Below are 13,163 nucleotides of genomic sequence, written 5' to 3' on the forward strand. Positions count from 1 at the left end.
CAACCAAAGTTTAAGAACATTGATTTCAATTAATTATTAGAGGAAAAATAATATTATTATAAATACACATATAAAGTGCTCCAAGTAAAGATCTTACAAATTCGGAGTGGTCGACCTTTCATTAGCAAAATAACACTATTGAATACCTCGATATATGTATGTAATTGTCATTGGATAAGTGACTATATACTATATTAAACACACCAATTTTTTTCTTCTATAAATTGTTCAATTTGCTACCACACCTTACTGCAGAAAGCTGTTTGTCTTGCAGAAATATACATAACTGTGAATTTGAAGACTACAGAAACTTTGTTGTAATCGCAGGAAGTTTCGCTTGACATTCACTTGTTTTTACCGATGTCTTCCGTTTTTCTTTAGCGCAACTTTGTGACTTCTGTGCAGAAACTCTTCCTTAAAATTAAATTGATAAAATTAAAATTGCAAGCGCACAATTTAGTATTTTTTTTTTATTTTTTTTCTACTAAGTTAAAAATAATGCAAGCTATTTTAAATATAAAATATTTAATTCAAGTAGCGCCTATACATATAAAGTAAAAATTCACTAATAATTTTACGCAAAATATTTAAATAGTGTTTGTTGTAATAATCGACCGCTCAAAACCTTTATTAACATACCATTTTCCCCTGAGGGAGTTAATAAGCTTTTCAGCCAATACAAAAATTATATTTATTATTTTTATTTTCCAGCAAATTTCGAAGAAATATTAGTCTTTTTTGCCTTTTCTGAGAAAATTTGTAATAGTAATGTATATATATTTTAATACCATCAGAAAAAAGAGATTTCAGCAGTGAAAAAGCCTATTCACATTTTGAAAAAAATCCGAAATTTGGGCGTGATATGCTCTGATTAAGAATTATGTTTCTTCCGGTACTAAGTAAATATGAGAGAAATAATAAATAGATTTAATAAAAAATTACAGTGTGTTGGAAAATTAAAAGGTAAGTTTTAAATAAATTTCGTGAAAGAAACATTTCTATAAATAAAAATAAGATAAACCAAAAATCTTGGTTTTTCGTATATTTAACGCAAATGATGAAATTAAATAAAAAGGTTTGTAAATAAACTTAAAGACCTTTTCTTTACCTACAATATTGCCAGATAACTTTCTGCAATGGAACTCGTAGTTTTGCCAGAAATCGAGATAACCAATTTTTAAGCTTAAAAAACTAACCTTTCCCTCTTATTCCTTTTACCGAACTCAGAGCACCGTGAAATATTTTTTCTAACATTTGTGTATTTATCTTTCATTTCCGTTGGGTTTTATCTTAGTTTTATTTATTTACTATATGACCCGTCCATGTTTTACTGTGGCTGATACATACTAATACCTTCTATATGATTTCTATTATTAAGATTTTGACTATTAGTTAAGAAGATCTTGCATTTTTGGTGAACCAATCATTTTCAAATGATTCTTACATGAATTTAGAACAAGCGCTTATGATTTAAAATATAATTTTTGTACTTTTGAATTGTATTGAATTTTAAAAGATAAAAAGTATCCTGTGTCCTTACTCTGGTCCTAAGCCACCTCCCCACCATTTTTCAGCTAAATCGGTTCAGCCGTTCTTGAGTTATAAATGGTGTAACTAACAAAACTTTCTTTTAAATATATAGATTTTTTTACACAACTTAGCTACCATAGTCTTCTCGGGCAAGAGTATGCAAATGATAATTTGGTTAGACTAGACAAATGCTTGATTATAAGCGCTAAGGATTGACTTCACCGAGACTTAGCTAAATTTATAGTATGTTTGTTGAAGGTTGGTGCCTGTTTTGGTTAGCTCATTTGCTTCACAGTTACCAATGATATCACTATGCCCTCGAACGCATAGCAGGTTTATCGTGAAATATGGTGTTAGAAACACTAAGGGATCAAGGCATTCTTTCACTAACCTTAACGAGACCCCAGGTGACTTCTGTGATTTCCCCCCGGTTGGCTATCCGATATCTCACTGGATCCAGCTGTGATGTGGCTAATGAATGTTTTCAATGTTATGCAATGATTACGCCATTACTTTTTTAAGTCGAGGTACATCCGCCGTATTCTTGATAGCATTACAAAAAGACTTCCAAGACCTTTTTTCTTTTCTAATGTCTTTTTTGTATGACTTTAGGAGGTTTTAATATTTATCCCAATTTTCTTCGCCGTGGGACAATTTAGCTAAATTAGACTGCTTCATCCAAACCTTCCGTAATTTTTTAAGTTCGGGAGACCACTAGGGGCGCCTAACACTTCTCTTACTACTTGTTTTTATACAAGCTAACGCGGATGTCTATGTCCTCCTTGTTTTTGGGTAAAAATGGTGGAATTCTAGGAATATGTTTTTTCAGCTCATGTAAGTTTATCGGTGGTCCGAAAAGGAGTGTTCCCCAAGTATCCTCTCACTATAAAGTTTTAAGGGTCTGTCTGCAAGAACACTCACCATGTTTTGTACTTTTGACATCGCTCAAAGGCTCCATAGAATTCGCCCATCTCGTTTCTTCAATGTTACCAAGTTTTTACAAATTTAAGACAGTTTGGCTATTGTGAATGCCTCAAGTAACAAATTACTGTCAAAGTTAAAATATAAATTTTTTTTTTGTAGAATTTTCAAAAAATGGGTTTACTTTTTGTATTATTATTTTAATGAACACAATTACATAGTATCATTCTGATGAATATTTTCGAAGTTATACGCAAATTCAAAAAGGTGTTTCAGATTTCTTGGAAGTGCAAAATGTTCCAAATTTTAATTGCGGTTTTCTCGATAACGGCTATACCGATTAATCTCAAACCTTAACACGAGCTTCTTAAATATATTTTTTAGTAATTAACCTACGATTTTCTCTTACCGATAAATATTTTGTGTTTAAACAATTTAAAGTCGCACTTTTGGCCAAAAATCGAATTTTTTTTAGAGAAACCGCCATTTGTCAAAAAATATTATTTAGATTATTTCTTCGATTTTCTTTACTAGATTTTACATTACTTTTTTTTATTTCGGAGGATGCAGTTCAGAGATATCGTGCTCACCGCTATACCGTCTTTTATGAGAAGAACTCCCGTAGTTCTGTTGTAGTTCCTTTCCAAATAAATGTTTTTACTAATATATACAAAGTCTTAGAATATGGAAAAAACCATAATATGTGTAGGAAATTCATCCTTCCTCTTAAAAAAGATTATAATTATTCCAGTGATAGAACGCATCAAAATTCCATTTTTATAGATATTGCGCTGTTATAATAAAATAATCAGTAAACAAGCATTTCTGAGTATTTAAATTGATACACTAAACATTTAGAACGATTAAACCTTTTAATGATTTTGTGGTATAATAATGCAACCAGTTGAATTTTCAATATTAAAAGCAGGGAACTACAAATAATATATATAAAAGGTCTGTCACAAAAGAAACAGAACTTTTTAAATATAACTGTTTCTGGTGGCGATACCTATTGGTGGGTATATGAAATAAAAAGTTTGATCTCTTGTTGACATTTCGTAAAAATTTTAAGATAATTGGATAACTAAAATCGATGTTATCGATCAAAAAGTGACAGCAGCTTTTGGTCATCGGTCGTAAAATGCATTATGAACAAAGAGCAAATATTAAATTTTGTTTTAAACTTGGGAAAACGTTTACTGAAACATTTCAAATGATGCAAAAATTTTATGGTGATCAGTGCCTATCCCGTAGTAATGTGCATGAGTGGTTTAAGCGATTCCAAGAAGGTCGTGAGGACCTCTGTGACGATCAGAAGTCGGTCGTCTTCAGAAGTCAAAAATAAAGACAATGCTGCTTTGTTTTTACGATTTTGAGGGTATTGTACACCGAGAGTTCGTCCCACCTGGCCAAACGATCAATGCTGTGTTTTACCTTGGTGTTACGAAGCGTCTTTTGTCACGCATTCGTCGTGCTCGACCACAATACCGTGAGGCAGGGTCCTGCGCCTGTTGCACGATAATGCGCCGTGTCATAGGTCGACGCTTGCCCTTCATTTTTTACCAAAAAACTCCATATTAACCATTAATCACTCACGCTACTCACCTGATCTGGCACCCTGTGATTTTTACCTATTTGGAAAACTTCATTTGCCCATGAAAGGTCACTGGTTTCAGGACATTTCAGCTATCCAAAAGGCGACGACCGATATTCTCAAGAGCATTCCGAAAAATTACCTTAAACACTCATTTGAAATGCTAATATTGACCGGGCTAAGCACTGTATCGAAGCACAAGGAAACTACTTTGAATAAAAAAATATAACCTTTGAAAAATATTAATTCGGCCAAAGCTCTCAATGTTCACATCAATAAAAACGCAAGCGTTCAAAGTACAATCTGTCACTAATTAAATACTATCAAATATGGAAGTCATACATCGCTTTCAGAAAAAATTTGAAACTTGGTTGCATCCTTATACACCCTAGTCCTATCGGAAGTTCACCCAATCGTTGTCATCCAGTGAGAGTCATCTCAAGTGCCTGAAAATTTTTTGAAACTCAGTCAGAGACAGAGTTAAGAAAAGTTTTTAGACTAAAGGGGTTTATTCCACTTCTTATATGTTTCCGGTCTCTACTGTGTGTCTCTTATTTCAAATTTATTTAAGGGTAAAAAATATTTATTCGCCCTTCACCACATTAAAATCAGTACAAAAGCTTGCCAAGCATCGTTGCTTCGTAGAATCTATCATAGCGTTAATATTTCAGTATCTAATGCTTGAACTTAATGTCATTTCTAAAGATTCTAAAATAGAGATTTCTCCTATTAACCTAAATCTATTCTAATTTGGGTCAAGAATATCAACATCATATAACAAACCTCATAAGAGTCCATTAAGTATTAAAAACACAGTCGTAAATAGGTACAACAGGGTAATTTAAAAGAGTATGAAATGACTTTGCTGCTATGTAAATCCAGCACGTCACCTAGAGTTAAAAAAAAATATTAATAATTCTTATTCATTACCATTTAAGAAATCTCTTAATTTTCCACGATTCGCACGTGCCTTAGCCAAAAAAAACGTTTTAGTCGAAAGTAAAATACATGAATATGTGAACATACAACAAACACACGATAACAAATTAACTAATTGCATTAACGACTTAAATCTGCAGTACACACAAAATATTGCCGAAGCAAATAAACACACAAAATATCAAAGCAGCAAAAAAAAAAACAACAACAAGCCTTATATAAACCAACCAGCGATTCAGCTACAAAATTTTGCCGCGTCGCAGGCACGAACGCACATGCTAATGGCAAACAAAGGCACTGAAGTGCCGCTTTCCACGCGTAACTCAAACAACCTGCAAATAAATAAGGCAAATAAGCCGGCAACAAAGAGGACACACTGAAATGTATTTACATATAAGCGCACACCCACATACATACCCAAGTATGCTTGATAATAAATATGCGTTGGTATACGCTCCACTGGAGTGCTGGTAAATAATTAATGTCAAAATAATTTAGTTACAATGATTTTCGCTCAAAGCATACCAAAAGAGTTTCTTAAGTAAACAGGCAAGCTAGCAGGAGGGTGCGAGACGGCGAATTCGCAACAGGCTCAGCAGACTGCGTAAAGTGGCTGTAAGAGACACAGACACATGTGTCAGCAAGCGTCTACACACAAGCTTTACCATATATCCATGATATACAACGCGTTTGCCGGTTGGGCAGGCCAAGGAAAGATTTCGCATGTGTGTTTTTATTTCTCTCTTTATTTCTTCGCTAAGTACACACACAATTAAAGAGCAGCAAAAGAATGGTACGAACACATTTTGTGCTGCCAAAGTATGCCATGAATTTAGCTGATTACAAGGATAAATACTAAAGGTTGCGTATACGCCATGTAGACCACTATGCAGCCGCGTGTGTGGGAGGTGTGACAGAATGAACAAAAGACAAAGAATGCCATAAAAAATTTCAGCGATGCTTTCTGAAAATAACACAGTCTGCTTGATAACAATAACAATGTCGCATTAACAATTCGGTTGCAACGGATTCCAATATACGCATGTGACACAAAAATACTTGATAGGTGCTGGTAGGCTGATAAGCGTTCTGCCGCTTAAGCGTAATGAGCAGACAGGAAATCGGAAAACGTTGTAGTAAGCAGACAAACGGGTATAAGATTAGCGTAAACCGTAAGCTGGCAGAGATGCGTACCAGCGTGGCATACAAATTACCCTATTAATAAGCATCCATTAAGTTTGGTGCCCCGCAGCCGCTACCGCCAGTTAGCTGTTTAGCGAGTTTAGAACGCTTTCGTCGACGAACTACTGATTGCTTCTAACGAGACTGTCAGTGGCACTTCCGCATGGTTGCGTAGTAGTTAGCGTTAGAAAGTGGGGTTATGACATTTTGCAATGGAATGGTAAATAGCAAATAAAATTTTACAACAAACTTAAATTAAATGTTGACGCGGCACGAAAAAGAGTTGGCGTGGCAGCATTGGCAATAGCTGCAGACGACAGTAACACGCCATTCAGCTCAAATAAGAAAGTATTGTTGTTGCATTTTCGGGTTTTGCAGTTGTAAAGCCGTCAAGCAGAATTTACGCAAAAAGTATTAATTACAGGCAAACTTTCGTCACAAGCTGATTGCGTAATTACACGTGGGTAGCCAATGTAGGCTGTTGTAGTGAAGTTTGCTATTTGTATTTCCGACTTACTTTCTTCTTCTAACTTTTCGAACTGTTGTTTTAGTATCAACATTGCCTCAAATTTCTCTTCTGATTTTTAAGAACAGGTGACGTGGTGGTAACCAAATTCTGAAACACAGTGGGTGCAATAGCAATTCAGAGTTCAATTACGAAGTTTGACCAAAAATAAAGCGAATTTTGAATTTTCGCGGGCTATATGTATTCGATTTTCGAATTGGTTCGTTTTTGAATTTGGATAATTCCAAAAAATTTGGCAAAGAATCTGTCTGCAGTCCGAATGTTGACTGTGGGAATTGGTGAAGCTACCTTGGATAAAATCAGCGCTTATCGGTTGCATAAAATGTTTTCAGTCAGGTCGAGAAGATAAGAGCATAGTTGCTTGTGTGCAAAGATTTGGCCAAAAACGTTTAATTTATTATTTTAATTTAATCAGCTTTTCACAAAAAAAGTGGCAATTTTACAAATGACTATAAGGAAATTCGCAAATTTTTAATTCCATGCCTTGATTTGATCTTTGCTTATCCCCTTTATTCCATGCGTTTACTAATTCGCCTGTAGCAAAAACCGAGCGCTCGTTCTATGTATGGAAATCTTTTGATATCTCATTTGCCATGTATGCCGAATTGACACGTGTTGCCATTGCAGAAAGAAGTGAAAGAAATGAAAAAAGCAAGAATGGAGCTGTGACTGCTCATCCATACAATTATTTTTGCTTCGGTTTTCTGATTGCTAAAAAACTCACGCAAAATCACATGCGGCACACTCTAACTTTTAACCTCTTGAGTCTCATTTTCGGTTTTGAACACCACATTCGTGCTCAAGCAAATTCGATGCTTGTTGTTACTTTGGTATTTTCTTTCGCGAAGTGTATACTTATAACTTCCTGCTAACATGCCCATCCTTGCAAGTTTACAAACCCACGCGTATATTGTATATATGTATGTACATGCTGTTGACATGCGACTCTGCATATTAAAAGCGTAAAATTAGAATTGCTTTCGGCAAAAGCCAGGAAAACAATCACTGCGCCATCTGACAGGCGCGTTTGTGTGTGGGGGCTTTACGTGCACGAAGTCCATATTAGACACATGTTATACTTGTCTAAAGGTAGGGGCTGGTAATATAAGGCATAGTTGTCTTAAAGAGTGTTTCAGTGTATAAGCTTCCTAAATTCAAAAATAAAACTGCTGAAGTGACCGAAATGGTAATAAAAATCAATGAATATTCTTTGTCTTACTGTTAATTTCTATACGTCTTATTAGATGTTTGAATTACAGCTGTTGAGCTAACCTAAAAGGGGTCCATAATTGTCGTAAGATCCATTGATTGTAGAAATTGTAGAAGAAGTAGAAGAACGAAGATTATCTCTTCTTGGTATTTAATTTAACTCGTGAACTAGTTGAACCCTCAAAATGAGTACTGTTCTTCCCATTTTTTTATTTCTAAGTAGAAAACCATTTTTTGAGTTACACATTTAGAGTTATAAATGAATGCCACCAGTTAGATAAAACTTGATATAATTGCACTCAAAGTTTTTGGTGATTCGTTTACTTGGTGTTTAGCTGATAACTTATACAATGTACATGAACATACATATTTGTAAAATATGGAGAATTCAGTTAAAAGATTTTCACTTTGAAACCATTGACTTCAAACCGGCTTTTCCTCACTATTAATTTCGTTGAGATTCTTCGTGATAATGTTAAAACTGATTCGAATGCACAGTAGGGTAGCCGTTGTTGGCCTCCCGTCCCACTAGTCGAGAACAGTTTAAAGAACTTTCTGTAAAATCGCATGTCTCCTCTGACACGAATTAAACAAAATTTTCATTAATTGTAGGGATCAGTTTAAGCCACTCCTTGTTTAATTGGGGTCCACGGTTTAAGATTGGAAATATTTCCATAAGCAAGAGAAGACATGTTGTCATGTTTTCTTTTTTAAGGGTTATAGGTTTGCATCATTAGCTCAAAATCAAAACACTTGCATTAGCAGCTTTATGATGAATTGAAGTCGCTTATCTATACATGAGTTAGTATAAGTTCAATAAGAGAGCGTGATCTAACATATTAAATTATGGAAACGTTGTTCTTGTCGAATATCATGAATTTCCGTTTCGTTCTATGTTAGCAATTTTGGCCTTAATAGCTCATTTACTATTTATACATTTTTCGCTACAGTTATTGGGGTTAGTAATAATATGTGACAATATTTTGTTTTTTGTTCATCATACAAAAAATAGTAGATCAGTGCAATTACGCTAACATATATGTATAAATTCAAGAAAAAACAAGTAAGGAAGGGCTAAGTTCGAGTGTCACCGAACATTTTATACTCTCGCATGATAAAGTGATAATCGAGATTTCATTATCCGTCATTTACATATTTTTCAAATACCGTATTTGTGTAAAGTTTTATTCCGCTATCATCATTGGTTCCTAATGTATATATTATACATAGAAGGCATCAGATGAAATTCAAAATAGCGTTATATTGGAAGAGGGCGTGGTTGTGAACCGATTTCACCCATATTTCGTACATGTCATCAAGGTGTTAAGAAAATATTATATACCGAATTCCATTGAAATCGGTATAGTAATTCCTGAGATATGGTTTTTGGTCTATAAGTGGGCAACGCCACGCCCATTTTTAATTTTTAAACAAAGCCTGGGTGCAGCTTCCTTCTGCAAATTCTTCCGTAAAATTTAGTGTTTTTGACGTTTTTTGTTAGTCGGTTAACACACTTTTAGTGATTTTCAACATAACCTTTGTATGGGAGGTGGGCGAGGTTATTATCCGATTTCTTCCATTTTTGAACTGTATATGGAAATGCCTGAAGGAAACGACTCTATAGGTTGACATAGCTATAGTAGTTTCCGAGATATGTACAAAAAACTTAGTAGAGGGCGGGGCCACGCCCACTTTTCCAAACAAATTACGCCCAAATATGCATCTCCCTAATGCGATCCTTTGTGCCAAATTTCACTTTAATATCTTTATTTATGGCTTAGTTATGACACTTTATAGTCCGATTTTGCCCATTTTCGAACTTAACCTTCTTATGGAGCCAAGAAATACGTGTACCAAGTTTCATCATGATATCTCAATTTTTACTCAAGTTACAGCTTGCACGGACGGACGGACAGACGGACAGACAGACATCCGGATTTCAACTGTACTCGTCACCCTGATCACTTTGGTATATATAACCCTATATCTGACTCTTTTAGTTTTAGGACTTACAAACAACCGTTATGTGAACAAAACTACATATAATACTCTCCTTAGCAACTTTGTTGCGAGAGTATAATTACTATTGCTCAATAATTCATACACGGACCCCATTTCCTCGCCGACGCGCCAAGTGAGTCGTGAGTTTTTAAGTACATACGTACACTTAAGTAAATGTTGTTTTCTTTCTCCGGTTCCTCTCGATAACCCGGCCGAACTCGTTGGTCTGCATCATTCAACTAAAGACACAAGCGGCTCATCCTTCATACTGTTAGCTGCGGTCAAAATCCCTTCAATTAACATAATTGCATGACAAATGAGTGGCACACTTTACAAATATTTGTCAGAATCAATAAAATAAACACAAAAGCAAAGGAAAGTGAACCGCTACATTCGAACGTTAGCTAAATGAAAGAAAAACTCAAGCGCCTTAGAGTGCTCTCCATTAGCGTTGAATTTTTATAAATCATTACGAACACATTAAAGAAACCGTTCGGTGCAGAAAGATAATGCCGAAAACAACGAATCGAAAAGCCAAAACAACAAGTGGACCAAGGTAAAAGGTGGAACGAGGAAAAGTGAAATTGAATGGCTTCAAATTTTACTGTAGCTTACAATTATTTCGAACAGCTAAGCAAAGCATGGCACCAAGCATGCCAACAATGCGTCACTGTGACTGCCACAACAAATTTGCCGACATCTATCAATCATGAAAGCTACACGATCCATTAAACACGCGCATTTTAATCAAAGCAAAATAAAAAATGGAAATGTATTCACTACCCACACCAACGCGACTACACACGCGCACTTGCTTATTGTGTTTTAAACAAAAGAAGGAAAAGCGAGGGGGAATATTTTCGGAAAAATTACACAATAGCAATTGAAATACTTCATACACACCTTAACAGATTCTTCTCCAGCATGCAAGTGGAGTTCGTAAAGTTATTAGTGGCCCACTCTACGTAGTGTCTCAAAAATCAGCCGAGCATAAGCAACGAAGAAAATCGCCCACGCTTTACACGCTTCACTTAAGCATTTGCCGTTGCCACCTTTTGAGGGCAACTCAATGACCTACAACTCTCAAATTAGAAAGAAATGTGTACCTCTTCGAGCGTGTCTTTTTATACTGTTTATCCAAATAATGTATGTTCTAAGAAGGACGTTTTCTTTCTGTTCTGCACAGCTGCATGTAAATTGCAAACAACAACTGCTAAGTTAAATAAATATGGACTCACTAATTGCGGCAACTTTGTACAACAATAAAAAAATAAAAAACATTTTATATTGATTATGGTCATAATTTATATTTACTTGTGATTTTACGTACTTCTGAGTTTTCGTATTTCGAAAATTTAAGTCTATGGGAAAAATGTTTTTCTTTGCAGCATAGAAAATAATCGAGTCAAACAAATAACTCAAATGAACAAAAGTTCTGCTAAAGGTCCAAATTATGTTAGCCGTGAAAAAATGTTTTCTTTCTGTTTTTTGAAGTAAATATCTCCAAATATTTATATCTGTCAAGGGCTGGTTAAAAGTGTTTCACTTCTGAGAAAACATTTCAGTATTGATGAGCAGAGTCCATTTTGAATGATGAGTTGAAAATCACAATCGGAAATATGATCAGGAACAACTTGAACTTGGAACATTGGCTGTTCTTTTAAGTACTAGAAAATTATATAATTTACTATAGTATATAATATAAATCAGCTGCAAATAAATCTTTATCTACTCGATTTATGTTATTTCCATATCTTAACCTCTAAGTCCTACTTAGCATAATTAAAAACACACACTTTTTAGTATTTTTCCTTATTTGCTTGCTTAAAAGGTTGTTTCCATTTTAGCTATACTTTTTTGGAATTTTTGTTTCATGTTATGATAACCTTAATCAAACCTAAATCTGCAAAACTGCCAACTCCATCACAACGACATGGATCACAAACAATAAATTAAGTACTGTTTTCTGGTTCTGTGTTTTACAAAGGAAAAATATGTCAATCAATGAAATTGCTCTCGACCATTTTCAAGAACTTACCAACATGCGCAGATCTCAATTCTGCACCTGTTAACAAGTACATCGCAAAACACTTCCATTACAAAGCACTCTTGCAATTTCACACTCGAAATGCGGGTACAGCATTTTCGAAAAAAAGTAAAGAAAAGTAAAGACAAAAACTACTGCCCTGCAAGGTATGTATATGAGAATGACAAGCACTACAGCGGCAGTGTGGTGCAAAACGAAAAAGTTGGCCCCTCTTCGTCTCACCCTGATATTCAGTTATCTGTCTGTTATTGCCGTGCACGTAAGGAATTTGCGGTGATTGATAAGAGCCGATAATGCGATGACACTTCTTATTTATCCTTTCGCAAACCTATACTCCATACCCTGCCGCTCGGTTTGTCGCTGCCAATAACTTCATGAGCATGGTTCTATTACTTAGATGCTCGCATTTTCCGTTATTTTGTGTGTTCATTTTCCTCCGAGCTCTTGACTACTGTAGCATTTACAGTTGGCTTTGCGGCGTACACACCCTTAGTAATATTATATTTACTTGTAGTAAAGGTAGTTACACACACACGCACACAGATAACTTACTATAAGATCACATACTACATATCTTAGCAGGAGCTGGTGTCTCTCGAAGTGCAACTTTACTGTCTATGTGCGAAATATTTAGTATATACATATATGTAGTTCGATAACATGCTCAGCACTCAATTGTGTAAAACAGGTAAGCAGTTTCATTGATGAGTGAAGTGATAGGTTACCTTCTCTTACCCAGCAAGCCAAAACTTCCCAACCACTTCCAAACAATATGTGTTTTAATGAATTTCTACAACGGAATACAAATTTTGCATAACAGAAATTATGAGTTTTTGCATGCTGAGCAGTAAAATACTTTCCGATTAATATGAAAAACTATCATACAATTACTATAAAATTTACCGAGACGTGGATCTGATCCTACGGCTGACTAATGGATAGAGATTGTGTTTGCGTTGGTGTTATCCCAATCTTCGTATACAACCACGAATGCCAAGGCTCAAAGGTAAATTAAGTATTTCTCCTTATATAGAAACCTGGCGACGACGTCTCGAATCCTGATAACCCAGCTCAACAATGTACTGATTTCAATTTTGCACACGTCCTTTTCTCCCCAAAAAAGTGCTCATCATTCGGAATCGCCGGTATTGGACCATTTGCCAAAAACTAAACGTTCGGAATCCTGTATGGACAAGCTTTTCATCTGAAGAGGT

The 13,163-nt window shown here is 35.1% G+C and overlaps 1 protein-coding gene across 1 annotated transcript in view; it reads left to right on the plus strand.

Annotated features, from left to right (window-relative positions):
- The window catches only part of LOC120767758, a 67,873-nt gene that overhangs the window by 13,049 nt on the left and 41,661 nt on the right, over nt 1–13,163 (plus strand). The window lies entirely within an intron of this gene.

The sequence above is a fragment of the Bactrocera tryoni genome, chromosome 2 (genome assembly GCF_016617805.1).
Source record: "Bactrocera tryoni isolate S06 chromosome 2, CSIRO_BtryS06_freeze2, whole genome shotgun sequence".
Classification (NCBI taxonomy): Eukaryota; Metazoa; Arthropoda; class Insecta; order Diptera; family Tephritidae; genus Bactrocera; species Bactrocera tryoni.